The 24,008-nt window shown below is 40.7% G+C and overlaps 1 protein-coding gene and 1 non-coding gene across 10 annotated transcripts in view; one reads left to right on the top strand and one right to left on the bottom strand.

Moving 5' to 3' along the window:
• Nucleotides 1–24,008, top strand: part of APBB2 (amyloid beta precursor protein binding family B member 2) — a 408,726-nt gene that overhangs the window by 78,696 nt on the left and 306,022 nt on the right. The window lies entirely within an intron of this gene.
• Nucleotides 23,611–23,716, bottom strand: LOC115831988. Its single transcript, XR_004027464.1, has one exon. It is a non-coding gene; the product is annotated as a U6 spliceosomal RNA (small nuclear RNA).

The following is a 24,008-nucleotide window of genomic DNA, read 5'->3' on the forward strand; positions in this document are numbered from 1 at the left end:
ATGCAGTGTCTTCACTAAAAAACACTGTTGTACCTTTGCTACTTTTCCTCTCTGTTCTTTATGAGTCACTGTGTTAGAGTACTAGTATCTGGTGTTTTCTCTTTGGGGTAATTATGGAAATCTAATATGGTAGATGACAATGTGGAATCAATCAAGGTGCATCTTCCAGATTACTATATATATGACTTTAAGCAGTGCTTTGTTTTTCATAAAGGTGGTAATCATTTTTATGCCTGTTCTGCATTTGAAAAAAACAGATTAAGTTTTTCATTACCTCTGTCTTAATCATTGCCAATAACTACTGAATGAAGGATTTACAAGGCTGGCATATTATTTCAAGTATTTTCATTAATGGCAACATGAATTGGGTCTCATATCACAAAACTATTATTTTACTAAATAGAAAACCTATGAATTAAAATGTCTTGCGTGTGTTTGGTAACATAGTGTAGTTCTATATGTTTTATGAAAATTGGACATTTTTCATAGTATAAAATGCTAGCTGTATTTTTGTATTTACCTATTCTGTTTTTATGTTTGTATTAGTATGATTCTGAATAGCTAAGTGTGAAGACATTAAAATAATTATATTAGAAATGTGAAGATTGCAAATATATATATCTTTAGTTACATCTGCATTATGAATGCATAAGCATTGAAAAGGAAATTTTTTAAAAGTCAGTGCTTTATTGTGACGTTTGGAATCTAGTTGATCATTTTCTCTTTTCTAATAAAATCATAATTTTGTTTGGGACATGACTAATTTTTAATGTGAAAAAAATTTAAATGTAAGTCTTGGTGAAATGCAGAGACATTTCCCTTCTCTGGCACATAGCTGAGCTGACTGTTGCTGCTGGGCTTTAATTGGAGATTACAGTCATGCTATTAGATTTGGAAACTGTTTTCTGCAGTGCCATTAGTAGGTCAAGCCATGCATCCTGGCTCCTGGAGGGCTCAGTTCTCAGGATGGCTTATCTGCTTCCTGCTTTCTTCGTAATCTTCCCATTTCAACCTGAGTAGACCAGCTTGATGGCAACTGACATGTGTGTTACCTGGCCCTTTTACTTTCCTGGGAAGTCCTTTAACTGATAATATCACCTCCTAAAAACATATCCATAGAGCAACATGGAATTATCTTTTTTATTGTTCATTTAAAGTCAGAGCCATAAGTAAGTTTTCATTTATAACTCAAGTCCCTGGAAATAGGTGTTATGAAACTTTTAACCCAGTCACTTCTTTAAATCTTTTCTTGCTCTCTGTTGCCCCTTTAAACATTTTTGTGACCTATTCACAGAATGACTCCATGAGGAGTGTATAATGTTCTGGAAAGATAAGGTCTTCTTATTCTTGTTTTCTTTTGGGAGCTGAATCAAAGTATGGCTGGGTTAGAGTAACCTCTTAACCATCGTTTACTTTGAATAGAGCCTTTTTGCCAGCTGAATTTGGGATTCAAAATGATTGAATCACTGAAGTTTGAGTTGTAGTACAATTACATTCATGAAGACTCTGGCCTATCTATGATCATTTGCTTGCAGATGAAGCAAAATCAGATCAACCTAGTCCCATTCACTGAGTCAACACCAGAATGAAGAGAGTGTCAGGGAACTGGGTGTGGTGGCATGTATCTGTAGTCCCAGCTATTCAGGAGGTTGAGGCAAGAGAATTGCTTGAGCCCAGGAGCTTGAGACCAGCATGGGCAACATAGCAGGACCAAGATCCTGTCTCGAAAAGAAAAGAGTGCCTGGAACTTGCTTCTTTAGTACAGCCACAATTTTGTATACATCTGTAATGAGGATGTTTATGATAAATACATTAACAGAGTTTGGAATAATATATGTTTTGATATTTTACTTGTCTTTTTTTATGTTGAATAATCTGTGAAGTATAGATTTCCTTTAACAGCTTTCAAAGATACTATATGTGAGTGACATACAGTCATTTATTTTAATGTAATTACTGATACAAGAACAAACAGTACTTTCTCAGTTTCATACTGATCTGTGATGCATAAAATATTTAATTTGATTATATTGTCCAAGTAAGATCTATACGCACGACATGATAACTATTCAAAGTTTCTGAAATTTCCAAATTGATTATTATCTATTCAAATAAGCATTGATCATTGATCCTTGGCTTCATTCATAAACAAAAATAGTCTACTGGTTTGGATAGTGTCTATGAAAAAACATATAATTATAATAAACAAGTATCAACATTGGTCTGGCTTGCATTAAAAAATCTTTCTGTGCAGTTTGCTAGTGTACTACTCTCTTTAAGGATGAAAGAATATAGTTTTGAATGTAATCATCATTCATCTGAGGCCCTTTGAGGACAGGTTTTAGAATCATAGTAACCATGCTATGCTTGGGTTTGTAAGGGTGATTTTTTTTTTTTTTTTTTTTGAGGGCTCAAGGATATAGAGAGTTTGTTACTGCTGTGGCTTTTTTTCTGGTGTCTGGTTAAAATGTCACAGAGCCTATGAAAAAGTAAGACAGTAATTAGTGACTTATTTCTCTTAGAAATAAGAAGTCTGGAGTTCCAGTCAGGACTTTAGATCCTTGATTATTCTAAAATAGGATTGAAAATGACCACTGGTCTTGAGCAGTCATTAACATATGAGTGATAAGGAATGTTGAATTTGTGTTACTTCAGTGCAAATCAGTTAAATTCCAAGTGAACTAGTTAGCAGTGTACTGTAAGGAAGGCAGTGTGGTAGTTTGCTGGAGGGAACAGAATGAAGTATTATTGAGGGAAACAGCCAAAACGCAAGCCCTTCTGGGGAGAGGCTGCATGTGCAGTTTGCCAAGTACTAAGCATTTTCTCAGTATCTTGTGGGAATGGGTCAAGGCGGGGGCAGACTTCATTTGATCTTCACAACAGTTCTTTGAAAGAGACAGTGTTATCCAGTTTTAGAGAAGCTCAGTATTGGAGAGATCAAATGATTTTTGTTCAAGTCTTACACCCACTAATTTAAATTTGAATCCAGATGTTCTGAAACTCCATAATGTACTTGTATAAATCAAAGCACTGCCTATGAAGTGGTTTACCCAGAGCAAACTCTCTTTATATATTTTCTTTCTTTATTTTGAGGGGCGGGGTGTGGGCTGGGACTACAGGCACCCGCCACCACACCTGGCTAATGTTTTTTTGGTATTTTTAGTAGAGATGGGGTTTCACCGTGTTAGCCAGGATGGTCTCCATCTCCTGACCTTGTGATCCGCCCGCCTTGGCCTCCCAAAGTGCTGGGATTACAGGCGTGAGCCACCGTGCCCGGCCCTAAAAAGTTTGTCCTGGCTGGGCACGATGGCCCACACCTGTGGGGCCTTTGAGGGGCTGAGGCAGGAGGATCACTTGAGACCAGGAGTTCCAGACCAGCCTGGATAACATAGGAGAACCTATCTCTACAAAAAATAAATTAATTAAAAAAAAAATTAGCTAGGTATGGTGGCACATGCCTATAAACCTAGCTACTCAAGAGGCTGAGGTGGGAGGACCACTTGAGCCCAGGAGGTCAAGGTTTTAGTGAGCAGTGATGGAGCCACTGTATTCCAGCCTGGGTGACAGAGCAAGACTGTCTAAAAGAAAAAAGGAAAGTGTGTCCTAGGTTTTATAGCTAGGTATGTGGCCCAGCCATCTACTCCATGAACTTGCTGTGAATTACTGAGAGGTATTTTGGTGGCTGGGGGAATCAGATACTCCTAAGCAGCTGCTTAGAGAAGGAAGGAAGAAGATAAGCCTTGGACATTCCTGGCTTCCCCTCCCCCTTACTCTGCACTCCTTGTTTGGGAGCTGCCTAGAATTTTTCAGTGGGGAGAGAGGGACGGAGGCATTTACCTTTATGATGGTTTGAGACTCTGGTCAATCTGTTGCTTTCCTACTATTCTCACCTGGTAGCATTCTTAGTTAAGTACCTAGTAGATGTTAATCCCTTTCTGCCTTTTCCTGTCGCTGTGTCTGCCTCTTAGACACAAAGTACAGAAACTAACAAACGGAAAGGTTAAGCTATACAGAACCCTTTCCAAAGCTGTGATTGCCAACCTCCAGCTTTTTAGAGACATTTCGGGTTTGATTCACCGAGTCTGTGTTGTCTAGAAGAGCTTGACTTGGTCGGCTAGGGGTTGATTGTCTAGCAGTTCTGAGATGCAGTTTGAGGCACAGCAGGTCAGTTGTGATACTTACAACACATGCAAAAAAGGGACTTCTGTTTGAGATTAAATTATCTTCTGAAATAGACACAATTCAAAAGCAATTTGGTGATATATTTCAGAACTTAAAATCACCAGCAATTTCATAAAGATGTTCACTTAAAACTATGCCAAGATATTTATATGATATATTGTAGCATATTTGTAAAGAATGAAGTAGTTCTGTATATGTGCTCCTTTGGAAAGATTTATAAGATATATATACACACTCACGTATACATATATATAAAAAATGAAAAAAATGTGGAATCGTGATTACCATTCCCTTTTATATAATTTTTTTAAAAAAGGTATATATGCTGGTGTATGCATTTTTTTCCCTGAAAAAGATGTACAGTACAACTGTTAATAAACTGGAAAACTTTTTCTTCCTTTTCTGTATTATTTGAATTTTCTAACTATGTTCACTTATTTTTCTTTCCTTTAAAAAAAAATCAGAGGATAGCTGAGCAGTATGATTATGTATCATTTTGCTTTAGTTTTAATGTATTTTATAAAACCTTACTAAATGTTTTTAAAAAATATTGCAATTTTTTTTCTAATGTTCATTTGTCAGTTTTTCTTGTCCTCTGGGAGTTCATAGGAAGTAAGCAATTTTTATGGGAAGAGTGGTAAAGCATATAGATAACAAATGTTCTCAGGAAAGCTTATTAATTAAAACATGGAGTTGAAAAATAGAAAGGAAAAAGATATTTCCTAAATGTAATTTGAAGGACAATGAATTCAATCTTGCTGAAGTGTGTTTGAAGGTGTACCTTTATGCTTAGTTTGTTTGCTTTCAAAGGAGCTTTGGACTGAATTGTATTTGCTTTTCAGGCTGCAGGGCTGGAGGTGGCCATGGAAGCCTCCAGAATCTGATTGCTAATCAGGAAAGCTGTTTGCTAAGAAAGGCCTGCCTGTTTGGACTTGAAGTAATGACTGATGCACAGATAAAGCCAGGATGACTTTTTAAATATCTTTTGACTTCTGTGTCCAGATTTTGGTTTTCTCTTAATTAAAACCCTTAGACAAAGGTCACAGGTCAAAGGAGATGACTCCTCTAAACTCTTCTGGTAGCAATAGCTGCTTAACTCTTCAACTCGTGATAGGATTGTCTGGAAACTGTTGTGTTCATTTTTCTATGATGTGATTTACCTCCTTTGGCTTAGTTTGAATGCTGAAACGTAATAATAGATACGAAGATGGAAATTTTTTTTTACAATGTAGATGATGGTAGTCTGGAGAAGAAAGGCATTGTGCTAACCTTTATCCATATTTCATATGGAATACTTGAAGTTTTATTTTTATTATTTATTTATTTATTTATTTTTGAGACAGAGTCTTGCTCTGTTGCCCAGGCTGGCATGCAGTGGTGCAATCTTGACTCACTGCAACCTCCGCCTCCTGGGTTCAAGAGATTCTCCTGCCTCAGCCTCCCGAGTAGCTGGGACTACAGGTGTGTGCCATCATGTCTGGCTAATTTTTGTATTTTTAGTAGAGACAGGGTTTTGCCATGTGGCCCAGGCTGGTCTTGAACTCCTGGTCTCAGGTGATCCATCCGCTTTGGCCTCCCAAAGTGCTGGGATTACAGACGTGAGATCCACTGCGCCCGGCCGAAGTTTTATTTTTAAAAATCAGTAAACAATGTTATTTTTCTAATTTCATAAGAATTTTAGAAACGTATTTTCCTAAAATGGTTTGTTAAATACCTCATCCAACTCAGTAGTGTTTATTTTTACCGTATCTTCTTCTCTTTATAACTTCTGTACTGATATCTAACCTTAAACTTAGTCATGCCAGGAATCATAACCCCTATATTTCAAGGTATGTGAACCATAGTATAGGAATTTTAATCTATTAGGGAGATTAAGGGGACAGTTTCTAAAATACATATATATGTATGTATATGTATGTGTTTGTATGTCATTGATTATATTTATAATATAGAAAAGTCTAAAACACCACCATTGTCAGTTAATATCATAAATGAGGAAAAACTGATAATATCTTCCGTACATACTCACTTCCCAAAAGAATCTGATAACTTAAAAATTCAGGGTAATCAATACCTAATACAAGGATAGCAAACTCAAATGCCGACAAGACAGGGACCCAACAGAAAGTAAACCAGTGAACTTGGGCATAGAGTGGAGAAAAAGGGCACAGCTACTGCTCAGCTTCCCGCTTCTGCTGTTCAGGAATGAGGCTCCAGTGTAGCATGATCTGCTGATACATCAAGAGAAGGCAGAAGTGTAGAGCTTTGTGAGTGCCCCCATACTTTTAATGTGTTGGAAACACATTAAAAAATTAAAACATTGTACTCTCGCATGTTTTGCTATGATGTTCCTTGTCAGTACGTCAGGGCCTAAGAAGCATAAGGGATGGCGCTTGTTCTTTGGTGACGTACAGTCTAGTTGGGTGCTTCTGATGTGGAGCAGTTGAAGGGCTGAGATAAATGGTGTGGGTGCTGAAGGCCCCAGGATCCTAAGGAGGTAGAAATCGGTGTGAGTCAGACCATCCTAGGAAGCTTCATAGAGGAAGGGGATCTGTCCTACAAGGCCTTAACATTTAGGGCCATGGAGAGAAGGGAGGGCAGATGGGGAGAAGTGGGGAGGGCGTGGTCTTGGGGCATCGGTAGGCACTCGAGGAGACTGGCCTCAGTAGAAGGCCTCACAGTGGGTCTGTGCTCTGAAGAGCTCCTCACAGAGCTAGAGGAGAGTTAGCTATGGGGAGAATATGAGATGGAGTTACAGAGGAAAGGAGGGGGCCACCCTCTGGGGCCCTCTAGGCAATCATAAGGACTTCATGTTTTACTGTGGGGACAGAGAAGACTCATTGCAAGTTCTGATAGCAGAAGTGCTGTGGTGTCACTTGAGTTTTAACAGGATTCCTCTGTTGAGAATAGAGCGTAGAGGGCAAGGATAGAATTAGGGCAAGCAGCAAGGAGGTCACTGGAATAATCCAGGCCAGATGAATTAGGGCTTGGGTAAGGGGAAGCGATGGATCTACGCTGAAGGTCGAGTCAGCACTGTTTTCTGGTGGAATGGACCTTGGAAACATGTCCACATTCCTTTCTTTTCATTGATAATGACCAAGCCTCAGCTTAGACCCTTCTCCTCATTCCTAGATAACTGTGAAATTCTAGAAATTTTCCTTCTTGTTCTCAATTTTCTCTTTTCGTCGTATAGCTACAGCAGGATTGATGTTGGAGTGCTGGCCCCATCACAGCCTCCCTGGCTTTTGAACACAGTGGGCGGATTTCTGCCTCAGGGCCGTTGCATTGGCTGGTTCTTCTTGTATTCTCTTCCCCAGATATCCTCCTGGATAATGTCCTCTCTCATTTAATTCTTGCTCAAATGTTAGTCTCTCGGTGAAACCTACCCTGATCGATGTTTTAAAAATTGCAAACCTTCCTGTCACTCCTCCCCAAATCCCTCTTAACCTTTTAATTTTTTTCCTTGTAGATCTTAGCCCCTTCTAACATACCTGCATACTTTACTTACGTTTTAAGTTATTGTCTCTCTCTTCTTACTGGAATATAAATGCCAAGAGGAATTTATATATATAAATATATATATATAAAGTTATAAATATATTTATAAATTTAAAAAAATATATACAACTATATATATATATATACATATATTTTATATATATAAATTCTAAAAGGCAGGGATTTTTGTTTTTGTTCACTGATAACATCCCTGTCACCTAGAATAGTGTCTGGTGGGGACTGGGTACTTGATAAATATTTGTTGAAGGAATGAATAAGTGGCTTTCAAGAGGCACTTAAGATATACCACATGTCAGACACTGAGAATTAAAAACAAACAAAGCAAAGACACAAGCCCTCCCCCAGAGCACATGGTTCAGTGGGGCATAACAGCAGGAGAACAAAGCCTATTGATCTAATACAATGTGTCCAAACTTCTACGCAAACAAAAGTAAAAAAGCAAGTAATTTTTCCCTTTTCAGCCAAGTCTAGACTGTTGATTTGGACTTCCCAAGGCACACAGGTAGGGGAGAGGTGGTGATGTTTCAGGGAGAGGGAACAGTGTGAGAGGGGACATGGAGGCAGCAATGTGCCATGTGTGTAGTCAGGAGGGTGTTGGTGGTGGAGAGTGACTGAAGATGAGGCAAGAAAATGGAAAGTGGAGCCAGTTGAGAGGGGACTTGAATACCCTGCACAGGAGTCTTGAGTCCCCAAATTTATTGGGCTCCCGTTGTGTGCCAAGAACAGTGCTAGGTGCTTGGGATTCAAAGGTGAGTAGATGGCTCTTCCTACTTTATGGGTTTCATCTTCTAGAGAGAGGCTGCGGTGTTAAGTGAGAAGAAAAATGGCCAGGATTGTGGTGGGAATGGAGAGGCCAGGAGAGACAGAGGAGGGACACTGGGGTAGGATTAATAGGATTTGGTCAAAGACACGGTGTGTGATGGAGGGAGTAGGAAGTAGAGTCTTCTGGCTCGTCACTGGGGCTTAGGGGTAGATAAATGGTGACAGTGTTGTCTGTAGTAGGAAAGGCAGGTAGAGGATCAAGGGTCTGGAAATGCCAATCAGAGATCTCAGGAGGGATGTGAAGGAAAATTAAAAATATATAATAGCCCCTTAGTTTTGTCTTTGGGAAGCCAGGAGACTGGAGATACAGGTGCCCCAACCAGGAAAGTTGGAAGGGGAAATGTGTTTGTAGGACAGTAGGGAAGTGATGTGTGTATCTTACCAGAATGTCATTTCCATGAGGGCACGGGTTTGGTTTGTTCACTGCTGTATATCCAGCCCCCAGAACACTGCCTGGTACAGCGTATAATCTCAGCCAATGTTTGTGGAATTAATGAATAACATAGTTGAATTTGGAGGACAAAACTGGAGTCATAAGTTATTAGAAGGCTTAAAATGAGATTAAAGTGATTAAAATGATATTATTTTAGATATTCTTTTACAGGGCTTTGGTGATCAGTTAGATTTTTTAGAAATTTAAAAATGTTACCTTTTACTGATGATATTCCTGGTCACATACTTGCTTTGGATATATACCCAATAATGGGATTGCTGGGTTGAATGGCAGTCCTAAGTTCTTTGAGAAGTCTCCAAACTGCTTTCCTCAGTGGCTGAACTAATTTACATTCCCATCAACAGCATAGAAGTGTTCCTTTGCTCCAAACCCTCACCAGCATCTGTTGTTTTTTGACTTTTTAATAATAACCACTCTGGCTGGTATAAGACAGTATATCATTGTGGTTTTGAATTGCATTTCTCTGATGATTAGTGAGGTTGAACATTTTTTCATGTTTGTTGGCTGCTTATGTGTCTTGTTTTGAGAAGTGTCTCCTCATGTCTTTTGCTCACTTTTTTTTTTTTTCTGAGATGGAGTCTCGCTCTGTTACCCAGGCCGGAGTGCAGTGGTGCAATCTTGGCTTACTGCAATCTCTGCCTCCTGGGTTCAAGCGATTCTCATGCTTCAGCCTCCCAAGTAGCTGGGATTACAGGTGCCTGCCACCACACCTGGCTAATTATTATATTTTTGGTAGAGATGGGGTTGCATCAAGTTGGCCAGGCTGGTCTTGAACTCCTGACCTCAGGTAATCCACCTGCCTCCGCCTCCCAAAGTGCTGGGATTACAGGCAGGAGCCATCGCCCCTGGCCTTTTGGCCAGGCTGGTCTCAAACTCCTAACCTCAGGTAATCCACCTACCTCGGCCTCCCAAAGTGCTGGGATTACAGGCATGAGCCATTGTGCCTGGCCTTTTGCCCACTTTTTAATGGAGTTATTTGGTTTTTTTGCTTATTGAATTGTTTAAGTTCCTCATAGATTCTGGATATTAGATCTTTGTCAGATGCATGGTTTGTGAATATTTTCTCCCATTCTGTAGTACATACCTGGTTTGAATAGAAATCTTAATATCCGATAATGTTATCATTTGCTGAACCCAGTTTGATGTTGGAAGCAGGTAGTCTAGATTAACACAGCAGTAGGCGACCTTTCGTGCAAAGAAGTGAATGGCTACAAGAAAAGGCACATGTGAAATGAGTGAGAATGAAATTTTTTTTCAATTGCCTTCTATTGATGTGGAATATCAAGTGAACGCTTTGATTTTTTTTTCCTTGTGTTGTATTGTCGCAGTACAAATGCTTATAAAATGTGGACTGGCAACTGGTGCTTAGAAATCTTTGGGTTTCCCCAAAAGACTTTTCATTATGGTTGGATTTGGTGTGTGTCTTTATGAAGTATTTCATAAAGACAGTGAAAAAGATAATGTTGCCTTTTGTTTTGTAATCAAAGTCAGGGTGTCATTGGGACATTGTAGAATGTAATATCCTTTCATTATATTAGAAAGGTAGCTAATTTTTAAGTAAGTGAGAATTGAATTGTGAGTTTATTGAGTCTAGCCTCATGGCACTGGTGAGAATAAACGGAAATAGAACCTTGCCATGTTAGTGATTGATTCTAACAGTGTTATGGACTGAATTGTGTCTCTCCAAAATTCGTATGTTAAAATGTGGGTGTATTTGGAGACAGAGTCTTTAAAGAAGTAGTTAAGATAAATTTAAGGGTTATTAAGGAGGGTCCTAGTGCAGTCTGATTGGTGCCTTATAAGAAGAAGAAATCAGCCATAGACACGTTCAGTGGGAGGATGCTGTGAAGACATAGGGAGAAGACGGCTGTCTACAAGCCAAGGAGAGAGGCCTCAGAATAAACCAGTGCTGCTGACACCTTGATTTCACATTTCTAGCCTCCAGAAATGTGAGAAAATAACTTTCTATTGTTTAAACCACCCAGTCGTGGTACTTTGTTATGGCAGCCCTATCAAACTACTACAAGCAGGAAGCCCAGGCTATTTCAGCATCACAGTCTCCCTGGAAGTCAGGAAGAGGGAGACTCAGTAGTGCCCTGGGTATTCCAAGACGGATTTTTCTGTTTGAATGCTCACAGGGTCGCTAGGTAACTGGTGTTGTCTGTTGTTCCTTAGTCATTCATTTCTGATCATTTTCTTCTGTTGTTTATTCATTTACTTATTTATTGACAGGGTCTTGCTCTGCCGCCCAGACTGGAGTGCAGAGGTGTGAAACAGCTTACTGTAGCCTTGACTTCCTGGTCTCAAGCGATCCTCCTGCTTCAGCCTCCCAAGTAGCTGGGACCACAGGCATGCACCACCATGCCCATCTAATTTTTTTTTTTTTTTTTTTTTTTGTAGAGACAGGATCTCACTATATTGCCCAGGCTGGTCTTGAACTCCTGGATTCAAGCATTCCCCTGGTCTCCACCTCCCACAGCGCTGGGATTACAGCTGTGAACCACTGTGCCTGGCCTTTCTGATCATTTTTGTTGGAAGCTGCATACCTTGTCAGCATTTTTATTTCCTTCCAAAACTCCAATTAAAGGTGTGAGATGAAGCTGAGGTGCTTATCTTACAACTTTCTGTGATTGGAGTCCTCGGGTTTCATTTATGTGGATAGTCCCAAGCTCAGCTGACTAGATGAGATTCTTGCTGAGGCAGGACAGCTTTGTGGATGGCTGTCTTTGGTGTGAATTGGACCATGTGCATGGGATGCCAGGGTTTCAAGCCAAGGCTGCTTTCTCAAAAGACTGTCTCCGGCAGCTTGGAATTTAAGTGAAGCTTAATTTAATCCCTGGTTTTCACAGTAAATGTGTAGGGTGTATGTTACTTACAGTAGGAGTTGGAAAGCCATTGGCTTCCTCTGGCCTATTTATTTGAATTTGATTTACTTGGAAATTTTCCAAGTGGCAGAGCACTTAGAGGTCGTCCAAAGAACTTAAAAAAATTTTATTTCACATTCCAATAGATCTGTTTTCAAAATGGGTAGGGCAAGTGGAGTCTGTGATTGATTAGGTTATAGTAAATTTTGTTTTTTTTCCATGTATCCTAGGTTTGAAGAAAATGAGAGGCATAAATATTGAGAACTATCTTCTTGAATTCCTTCTTGATTGGGTTGCTGGGACACCCAACCTCAGGATATTTAAAATACCTGGAGACCTAAAGTGAAGTATTCTCATTCTCTATTGTGTATCTAGGGCCACATAGATGTGTTTGATGTTAATCACATCTCTTCATTATGTGTGGCCGACTCTTCTGAGTAATACCATGAAAAGTGCTTCTTCAAATTCCATATCTTCACATATTGCTATTATGTAAGAGGAATGAGACTATTATAATTGAGTGAAATTTAAAATCTTGTGCTTTAAGTTATGAAACAACATGCTTTTGGCTATGCCATCATGCAACCTGGCTTTTTCAGCAAATTTTATAGCTTGTGGGGACAGATGACCCTGAATTCCAGCAGCACCTGCAATCAAAATAGTTCTCATTCCAGGGCCCACACAACAGGGTGTGTTTGAAAGTACTTAAAAGGAAAGTGTAGGCAACGCATTGTACCCTTAGTCATAAAACATTATCCTGGAATTTGCCTTGCCCCAAAGCTTGGGAAGCCACCCTTTTCTCCCTATCCCAAAGTTTTCATTGTAATTCCCATTTCTGAAAAGGAAGAAAGAGTACGATGGAATTTCTTCACTAGGATGGCAGATTGAAGGTACTTAGGTGAGGAAAGAGATGCTAACAGAGCTTGTGTGAGAAGATGACCAAAATCTGGGTGGAAAGATAGTTTTAGAAGAGTGATTTAGTGATGTTTATTTACCCAAATAAACTATTTTTCAAGCCAATTATAACAAATGCATTTATTCCATGTTTAATTAGTTGTAGAATATCCAACAGATTCATGAGGTAGAATGTATTTTATCAAGACAAAAATAGCCAGCTTGAGAAATGATTTAAACCAGAGATCAGCAAACTACAGCTTGGAGGCCAAATCCAGCTTGCCACCTGTTTTTTTTAGATGGCCCATGAGCCTAGAATGGTTTTTACATTTTTAAATGCTTGAAGAGGCCGGGCGCGGTGGCTCACGCCTGTAATCCTGGCACTTTGGGAGGGTGAGGCGGGCGGATCACGAGGTCAAGAGATCGACCATCCTGGCTAACACGGTGAAACCCCATCTCTACTAAAAATACAAAAAATTAGCCGGGCATGGTGATGGGCACCTGTAGTCCCAGCTACTCAGGAGGCTGAGGCAGGAGAATGGTGTGAACGCCGGAGGCGGAGCTTGCAGTGAGCCGGAGATCGCGCCACTGCACTCCAGCCTGGGCAACAGAGTGAGACTCCGTCTCAAAAAATAAAATAAATAAGATAAGATAAGATAAAATAAAATAAAAGCCTGAAGAAAAGTCAAAGGTAGAAGAATTTTGTGACAGCTGAAAATTATAGAAATTTATATTTCATTGTTTATAATAAAGTTTTATTGGAACACGGCTGTGTTCATCCATGTATGAGGATATTCCACACTGTATATCAAAGCTCTGTGGGCAAGCTTCTTCCTGCTGAGGCAGCACATCTTTCTGGATGGCCATGAAAAGCAACTTTAATGGTACAGCAGCAGAGTTGAGTATTGTCACAGAGACTCTAGTCCACACAGTGTTCAGTTATTTACTGTCTGGTCCTTTACAGATGTCTCTGTCCTTCCCTGCTAGTTTAAGCAATCGTTTAAATTTACTTGTGTGTGTTTTTTTTTGTTTTTTTTGTTTTTTTTGTTTTTTTTTTGTGAGACAGAGTCTTGCTGTCGCCCAGGCTGGAGTGCACTGGCGCCATCTCGGCTCACTGCAACCTCCACCTCCCAACTTCAAGCAATTCTACTGCCTCAGCCTCCGGAGTAGCTGGTACTGCAGGCGCACGCCACCATACCCAGTTAATTTTTGTATTTTTAATAGAGATGGGGTTTCGCCATGTTGACCAGGCTGGTCACAAACTCCTGACCTCAAGTGATCCACCCGCCTTGGCCTCCCAAAGTGCTGGGATTACAGGCGTGAGCCCACCACACTCAGCCTCTGAATTTACATTTGATCATATTTTTGATTGTTTACTGTGCGGTGTGCTGGTTTTGATATGCAGGGTGGAATATCCTCATGTTGGATGGCAGGTTATCCCATAAGCTCATCTTTTAATGGAAACAGAATCCCTTCAATGTAATCTGCAAAAGATAACCACTGAGCATCTCCTTGGTCACTGGAAATTGAGCCACAACCATTAAGAAAGTGGACCAGCTGTTCTTTCTTTTCCCTCTCTGACCGACCGAATCATTCATTTATTCAACAAATATTTAGTGAGTGCCGGCTGTCTGCTTGCCACTGTTCCAGGCAGTGATGATGAATGGTGAGCCTAACAAAGTCCCTCCTTGGGGACTCTACATTCTCATGGGAGGAGATGGATCATAAGCACATAAATATAAACTGGGGGAAGAAGCACCAGGAAGAAAAGACAAAGGGTGAGAGAGAGAGAGAGAGCTGGGGCAAGAGAGGGCTGCTGGAGATGTGGTGCTGGGCCAAGGCTTTTGGCCACAAGAATCAGATGAGTAGGAATTCGTGACATGAAGACTCAGGAGGTGGCATTCCAGGTGGAGGGAACTGCAGGGGCATAGGCCCCCAGGTGGAGCCAGTGCGGTGTGTTTGAAGAATGGGAATGCTGTCCTGGAGGCCAGGGCAGAGGTGAAGACAGAAAAATACTGGTGGGGCGAGGGACAGGATTCAGAGGGCATGGCACAGCAGGGCAGAATAAGGACTTAAAACATTTTTAATTCTGGGAGAGACGAAAAGGCTTTGAGCAAAGAACTGACTTGATCTGGTAATGTTTTTTAAAAAAATCACTGAAATTACAAGATATATCCTCTGCCTTGTGATTTATTGCAGATAATGGCATTTTGTGGATTAAAAGAAAAACCTTTCAGTTCACCAGCCACAACAGTTAGCTTTAAGAGTGTCATAAAAGTAGGATCAAAACAATAGTAATTACAGGCCAGTATCTTCTTAGGGGAGTGTTCAAAGCTTCAGGTATCCATATCAGGCCAGGTCCCATAAGAAAACAGGTGGCATATGGTAGGTAATGGGAAGACAATGGACTCTAGTGTGGAGGGAAATGCCACTCCTACCTAGGTGCTTCAGGACAATTAATCTGCTAGTGTTGTTTAGAATGGATTGAAGAACAGAGAGGAAGAAGATAGGGAGACCAAATTGTTTCATTAAATTATATAAAAACTTAATTATTTTCAAAAAAAGTCAGCTTCTAATGTGGAGGAAAATTATTGTACAGACCTCAGTCAGAACAGTGAAGATACTTGTACTGTCCTCAAGTGTCATTGTACTTGTCGAGACTACAGTGAGCCAAGATGGGGCCACTGCACTCCAGCTTTGGCGACAGTGTGAGACCCTGTTTCAGACACACACACACACACACACACACACACACACACACAACCAAAACAGGAAGCCATATATTAAAAATGTTGCCATAAAATATATTGGGGACAGGGTATATAGGAGCCACAAAGAAGTGGCTGCATCCTGGGGCTAGTAATTGCCAAGCTCCTCCCACTCCTAGGCCTGAGGGGTGAGGGAGGAAGCAGTTTCCAGGGGACCCTATATAGAGAGCCACCTGACAAGACCCAGGGAATCTGGCAGGAAAGGATTTGGCTGAACCAAAATGGGAGCCAGTGGGCAAGACAGCCTGTTGTTACATGGGTCAGCTTCCCAGAACACACAACACGGTGGCAGAGTAGAGGGCAGGTGGAGGATTTCCATCCTAGGGGACACCTCAGGAGTCTTAGCTGCATCCCAACTCTGTCGCTTTCCCTCACTCCCACCCGCAGCCACACCACAGATGTGCACGCATCAGCGTGTACACACACACGCTCCCAAGTACCCTCTGGTATTCTTCCGTTGCTTTTCTGACCAGGAGAGAGGAACTGTTTATTAACTGTGAAATTTGAGGACATTTCTCATTATTTCTGTGGTGTTTGATGCTATAATATTTGCAAGACAAGGAAGATGTGGATAGCTCTACGCATTCCATTTTCCATTCCTGATAAAAACTCAAAGCACATATGTTACTGATGCTAGAGTTAAACATTTTATTTTTTTAAAGTATCATTTCTAATTGGCTGCAGAAGGAAAAATACAGTAAGCAGGACATTAAAAATCTTGGGGAACTATATTCAGTTTTGGTTATTCTGGTTAAAAACGAAGCAAGCATTGAATTTTAGCCACTTCAAACAGTTTTCGTTTTCCACCGTTGAGCATGTTAAAACTGTGAAGACACAGAAGTACCATTCAGTGAACTGCTTCTTTTCAGCAGCTTCTGTGATATCCCGGTACTTTGGAAGCCTTCCATTTTCTTTCAGGTACAAGAAGTTAACACCCTGAATTAGTCACTATCTGTGTATATAATGCCAGGAGCTTTATATTTTGTACTGAGGCAGAGCTGAAGTTTTTAAATAATTTGATCTTTTAAAAATATTTGACTTTTCACTTGATTTAGGTTCTGAGAATCAAAGGTTCTAATAACAAAATGGTCAACTTGGCAAAGAGAAATATGCAGAAGTCAATTTTAGGCCTTATTTTGCAAGAGCGTGGTGCCTGTGAAAGCAGCCCAAGCTGTACGGATGGTAAAACTCATTTTTCTCCCCTACTTTTTCTGGAATCTGGCCAGAAATCAAGTATCGTGGCACATTTTCTCAACAATCTTGGCCCAAAATTGGAGGGCTGGCTGAGGGCCCCAGGGGGAAAGAAAACTCCCTTTTCCGTTTATGATTATCAGCCATGTTATAAAACTTAAACATTATTTTAAGGTCAAGGAAAATAAGTCACCTTGAATTTCCCATAAGTTTTGAAGCACTGGAACGAAGTCTGTTTTTATTTCTTGGCTTTTGCTCATGTGTCAGTTTTGTAGCACAGGATCAGTCATGTGGTTGTGGGGCCTTTGGGGTTGAGGAGCTTCCACTGCGTGCGAAGCACTTTGTTAACACAGCGGGACCTGGGTGAGTGAGCCAGGTCCTAGGCCTGAGTCGGTTTATATAATTCTGCTCAGGAGATTGGAGGCATGAACAGATAGGTGGCCTGCAGAGAAAGAGAGAACCTCCACGGATGACAGGAGGACTGTGGAAAATTATTAAAAAATGAGAGGGATCCTGTCTTTCTAGCTGGAGAGAGTGAAAACACAGCTGGCATGGAGCCAGGCCTTGAAGGATCCTGAGGAACAGAGTCACTAGTCGTGGATTTGAATGAGTTCTGTGTCTTGACTTCAATTCGTAAGCCTCCGTTTTCCTCATCTATTTAATGGTGATGACATCTTTACCACTCGTATCACGGTATTTTTATGAGGCTAAATTACAGCATGGAACACAAACCATAAAATACCCGAATGCTGTTACTTATTATTGTCATGAATATTCAAATAGCATCTGTTAAATATTTATGTATTTGTGATGCTTGTTATCACATGTGTAGTTTTCCAGGAGTTTGATCTAAAAAACTCAGTTGCTGCCACTGACGGTGATTTCTTAGGCCAGCTCCACATAGGAAGGTTTTTATATGTGGTAGACTTTTTATATGTGCAAATCTCACAAATGCAGTGTGGAGTCTGTTGTTACAGTTGAGAGGAGTCTCTGGACAGGGTATGTGAAAGGCTGAACTCCCTTCTTTAGGCAGGAATCGGATATAGTATGGTGGAGCATGTTAATGTACAGACAGACGCTTGAAGTTCTGGGTTTAAGATTGTCTATAGAACTTGGGAATTGGGACTGCGATTTTTAAGCAAAAAAAAATTGCCAATCTTTTTTTTTTTTTTTTTAATGGAACTTCCCAGAGCCTTTCTGGGACTTACTTTACTTGTTAGAGGAGTAGGAGGTGTGGTAAATTCCTTCCTGGGTATGTTAATTAAAACGTAGTGAATTAAGCTGGAGAACTTGGAGCCTGAAACATGTTAGTATATAAAAGGAGGAATATAAATGCATGAGATTAAGTTTAAAAAACACGTGCCGCACATTTAGCTAGAGATCCGAGTTCAAACTTATTCCCCCAGTCGGCCCCATTCACATGTTTCAGTGCCACCTTCTTTGTTAAAGACAACAGGACTACACTTCTTTGGAATTAGTTTAAGAGGTAGTTTATAAGCCAATCAAGAAAACTGACCTCATGTTCATGCTCTTAAAAAAAAAACCAATTATTTTTGAGACAGGCCTCACTCTGTCACCCAGGCTGGAGTGCAGTGACATGATCTCCGTTCGCCACAGCCTCCACCTCCAGGGCTCAAACCATCTTCCTGCCCCTTCCTCCTGAGTAGCTGGGACCACAGGTGTGCACTACAACGCCTGGCTAATTTTTGTATTTTTGTAAAGATGGGGTTTCACTGTATTGCCGAGGCTGGTCTCGAACTCCTGAGCTTAAGCATTTCTCCTACTTTAGCCTGGGAAAGTGCTAGGATTACAGGCGTGAGCCACCGTGCCCGGCCAGTCTTAATTTTTTTTAAAGCATTTTTAGATTTACAGAAAAACTGAGCAGATAGTACAGAGTATCTCAATACTCCCTCACCTCCCTTTCTCTTTTTTTGTATCTTAATATGGTATGCTTGTTATAATTAAGCTATATTGATACATTTTTATTAACTAAAGGCTATCAGATTTATTCAGCACATATAAAAAGTACCACATGTAAAAACCTTCCTATATGAAGCTGGCCTAATAAATCACCATCAGTGGTAGTAACTCTTTTTGAGATCAAACTCCTGGAAAACTACAGATGTGATAACAAGCATCACAGACACATAAATATTTAATAGATGCCATTTGATAATATTAATGACAATAATTAACAGCATTTGGTTATTTTACGGTTTCTGTTGCATGCTGTAATTTAGCCTCATAAAAATACCATGATATGGGTGGTAAAGGTGTCATCACCATTTTATAGATGACGAAAACGGAGGCTTAGAAATTGAAGTCAAGACACAGAACTCATTCAAATCCACGACTAGTGACTCTGTTCCTCAAGACCCTTCAAGGCCTGGCTCCATGTCAGCTCATTCAAATCCACGACTAGTGGCTAATTAGATCAGATTTCCTTAGGGTTTTTTTTTTTTTTTTTTGATAGGAACTTGCTCCATCACCCAGGCTGGAGTGCAGTGGTACAATCATGGCTCACTGCAGCCTTGATCTCCCAGGCTCAATTGATCTTCCTTCCTCAGCCTCCTGAATAGCCGGGACCACAGGTGTGCCCACTGCTCCTGGCTAATTTTTTTTTTTTTTTTTTTTTTGTAGATACAGTTTCTCCGTGTTGCCCAGGCTGGTCTTGAACTCCAGGGCTCATGTGAGTCTCTCCCCACTTAGCTTCTCAAAGTGCTGGGATTACAGGTATGAGCCACTGCCCTCAGCTAGATTTCCTTAGTTTTGACCTGAGTCAAATACTGTCCTTTTTCATTTGCCACTTTATCCCATCATGTAGAACAGTTGCCTGACACATAGTGACTTTGCACAGATGTTGTTGAAATAAGATGCTCTGCCTGCCCTTGAGTTGGTATAATAGAGTAGGGAAGGATCAAGCCATGGTGCAAATGACACCACACTAGCGCTTAGGAATTTGGAAGCAGATGGGGCTGAGTAGGAATGAACCCTGGCCCTACCATCCACCAATCCTATGACTTGAGCAAGTCACCCAGCCTCTCAACCTGTTTTCTCACCTGTGAAAAGAAGATGATAATAATTCCTAGGCCAAGCATGGTGCCTCACGCCTGTAATCTGAGCACTTTGGGAGGCCAAGGCGGGTGGATCACAAGGTTGGGAGTTGAAGACCAGCCTGGCCAAGATGGTGAAGCCCCATCTCTATTAAAAATAAAAAATTAGCTGGGTGTGGTGGTGGGCACCTGTAATCCCAGCTATTCGAGAGGCTGAGGCAGGAGAATTGCTTGAACCTGGGAGGTGGAGGTTGCAGTGAGCTGAGATTGCGCCACTGCACTCCAGCCTGGGTGACAGAGTGAGACTTCATCTCAATAATAATGATAATAATAATAATAATAATAATTCCTACCTAATTGAGGTAGGGATTAAATGAAAGAACACATGTGAGAGTTTCCAGACTCTGGCCTCATCCATGAGAAACTCTTTTTTTTTTTTTTTTTTTGAGACGGAGTCTCGCTCTGTCGCCCAGGCTGGAGTGCAGTGGCGCAGTCTCGGCTCACTGCAAGCTCCGCCTCCCAGGTTCACACCATTCTCCTGCCTCAGCCTCTCCAAGTAGCTGGGACTACAGGCGCCCGCCACCACGCCCGGCTAATTTTTTTTTTGTATTTTTAGTAGAGACGGGGTTTCACCGTGGTCTCGATCTCCTGACCTCGTGATCCGCCTGCCTCGGCCTCCCAAAGTGGATTACAAGCGTGAGCCACCGCACCCGGCCCGAGAACCTCTTAGTAAATGTCTTCTTAAAGACCATGCAGGACAGAATATGATACCTGTGATGTGAGCTGCAGAGTGTCACTGAGAGTCAGAAAAGAGGGGATCGCCTAAAGTTGGGATGGGGGGTTAGGAAAGCTTTCCTAGAGAAGGCAGCATTTGTGATGGACCCAAAAGAATGGGTCTGTTCTTACCTGAGGGACAGTGATGGGAGAATAAAACACCAGGTTGAGAGACTGTATCTCACAAAGCTACAGAGGTGGGAACATGTGAGAATGTCTTTTGGAGGAAAGAAAATCACCCAATGTAAGTGGACTATAATTTAATTTGGCAAGACAACAGGATGAGAGAGAGAAAGGTGTAAGGCCATAAATGCTTTTGACAGATATATATTTCAGCTTTTCTAAAAGTTTTCAAGTATAGAAAAAAGAACAGTACAATGAACACCCATATAACCCCCCTCATTTATACAATTATTAACATTTTTTATTTGCTTTCTGTATAGAAATCAATATATATTATTTTTTGCCATATCATTAAAAATTAATTATAGCTAGCATGACTTTATTTTTTTGAGACAGAGTTTTGCTCTTGTCGCCCAGGTTGGAAAGCAGTGACGCGATCTTGGGTCACTGCAACCTCTGCCTCCCAGGTTCAAGTGATTGTCCTGCCTCAGCCTCCCGAGTAGCTGGGATTACAGGCACCCGCCACCATGCCCAGCTCATTTTTGTATTTTTTAAAATTATACTTTAAGTTCTGGGATACATGTGTGGAACGTGCAGGTTTGCCACATAGGTATACACTTGCCATGTTGGCTTGCTGCACCCATCAACCTGCCATCTACATTAGGTATTTCTCCTAATGCTATCCCTCCCCTGGCCCCCCACCCACCGACGGGCCCCGGTGTATGATTTTCCCCTCCCTGTGTCCATGTGTTCCCATTGTTCAACTCCCACCCATGAGTGAGAACATGCAGTGTTTGGTTTTCTGTTCCTGTGTTAGTTGCTAAGAATGATGGTTTCCAGCTTCATCCATGTTCCTGCAAAGGACATGACCTCATCCTTTTTTATATCTACATAGTATTTCATGGTGTATATGTGCCACATTTGCTTTATCCAGGCCATCATTGATGGGCATTTGGGTTGTTTCCAAGTCTCTGCTATTGTAAACAGTGCTGCAATAAACATACGTGTGTACGTGTCTTTATAGTACAATGATTTATAATCTTTTTGGTATATACCCAGTAATGGGATTGCTGGGTCAAAGGGTATTTCTGGTTCTAGATCCTCGAGGAATCGCCACACTGTCTTCCACAATGGTTGAACTAATTTACACTCTCACCAACAGTGTAATAGTGTTCCTATTTCTCCACATCCTCTCTAGCATCTGTTGTTTCCTGACTTGTTAATGATCGCCATTCTAACTGGCATGAGGTGGTATCTCATTGTGGTTTTGATTTGCATTTATCTAATGACCAGTGATGATGAGCATTTTTTCATATGTTTGTTGGCTGCATAAATGTTTTCTTTTGAGAAGTGTCTGTTCATATCCTTCGCCCACTTTTTGATGAGTCTTTTCTCGGAAATTTTTTTAAGCTCCTTTTAGATTTTGAATATTAGCCCTTTGTCAGATGGATAGATTGCAAAAATTTTCTCCCATTCTGTAGGTTGCCTGTTCACTCTGATGATAGTTTCCCTTGCTGTGCAGAAGCTCTTTAGTTTTAATTAGATCCCATTTGTCAATTTTGGTTTTTGTTGCCATTGCTTTTGGTGTTTTAGTCATGAAGTCTTTGTCTATGCCTATGTCCTGAATGGTATTGTCTAGGTTTTCTTCTAGGGTTTTTATGATTTTAGGTCTACGTTTAAGTCTTTAATCCATCATGAGTTAATTTTTGTATAAGTTTTAAGGAAGGGGTCCAGTTTCAGTTTTCTGCATATGGCTAGCCAGTTTTTCCAGCACCATTTATTAAATAGGGAATCCTTTCCCCATTGCTTGTTTTTGTCAGGTTTGTCAAAGATCAGATGGTTGTAGATGTGTGGCATTATTTCTGATGCCTTTGTTCTGTTCCATTGGTCTGTATATATGTTTTGGTACCAGTACCATGCTCTTTTGGTTACTGTAGCCTTGTAGTATAGTTTGAAGTCAGGTAGCATGATGCCTCCAGCTTTGTTCTTTTTGCTTAGGATTGTCTTGGGTATACGGGCTCTTTTTTGGTTCCATGTGAAATTTAAAGTAGTATTTTCTAATTCTGTGAAGAAAGTCAATGGTAGCTTGATGGGGATAGCATTGAATCTATAAATTACTTTGGGCAGTATGGCCATTTTAACAATATTGATTCTTCCTATCCGTGAGAATGGAATGTTTTTCCATTTGTTTGTGTCCTCTCTTATTTCCTTGAGCAGTGGTTTGTAGTTCTCCTTGAGGGGGTCCTTCACATCCCTTGTAAGTTGGATTCCTAGGTATTTTATTCTCTTTGTAGCAATTGTCAATGGGAGTTCACTTATGATTTGGCTCTCTGTTCGTCTATTATTGGTGTATAGGAATGCTTGTGATTTTTGCACATTGATTTTGTATCCTGAGACTTTGCCGAAGTTGCTTATCAGTTTAAGGAGATTTTGGGCTGAGACGATGGGGTTTTCTAAATACACAATCATGTCATCTATAAACAGAGACAATTTGACTTCCCTTTTTATTTGAATACTCTTTATTTCTTCCTCTTGCCTGATTGCCCTGGCCAGAACTTTCAATACTATGTTGAATACGAGTGAGAGAGGGCATCCTTGTCTTGTGCCAGTTTTCAAAGGGAATGCTTCCAGCTTTTACCCATTCAGTATGATATTGGCTGTGGGTTTGTCATAAATAACTCTTATTATTTTGAAATACGTTCCATCGATACCTAGTTTATTGAATTTTTAGCATGAAGGGCTGTTGAATTTTATTGAACGCCTTTTCTGCATCTATTAAGATAATTGTGGTTTTTGTCATTGGTTCTGTTTATGTGATGGATTACGTTTATTGATTTGTGTATGTTGAACCAGCCTTGCTTCTCAGGGATGAAGCCAACTTGATCGTGGTGGATAAGCTTTTTGATGTGCTGCCAGATTGGGTTTGCCAGTATTTTATTGAGGATTTTTGCATTGATGTTCATGAGAAAAATATGGAACGCTTCACGAATTTGTGTGTCATCCTTGCGCAGGGGCCATACTAATCTTCTCTGTGTCGTTGCAGTTGTAGTATATGTGTGTTGAAGTGAGCACTGATTTTTGTATTTTTAGTAGAGACAGGATTCACCATGTTGGCCAGGCTGGTCTCAAACTCCTGACCTCAGGAGATGTACCCACCTCTGCCTCCCAAAGTACTGGGATTACAGGCATGAGCCACTGCACCCGGCCTGTCATGACATTTTAACCCTCAATACTTTAGCATCCATCTCCAAAAAATAAGGAAGCCTCTTTATAAAAGTACACCCCCATTATCATACCAACCAAAATTAACAATAGTCCCCAAATATTACTTAATATCAGTCCATAGTCAAATTTTCTAAATTCA

The sequence above is a fragment of the Nomascus leucogenys genome, chromosome 20 (genome assembly GCF_006542625.1).
Source record: "Nomascus leucogenys isolate Asia chromosome 20, Asia_NLE_v1, whole genome shotgun sequence".
NCBI lineage: Eukaryota > Metazoa > Chordata > Mammalia > Primates > Hylobatidae > Nomascus > Nomascus leucogenys.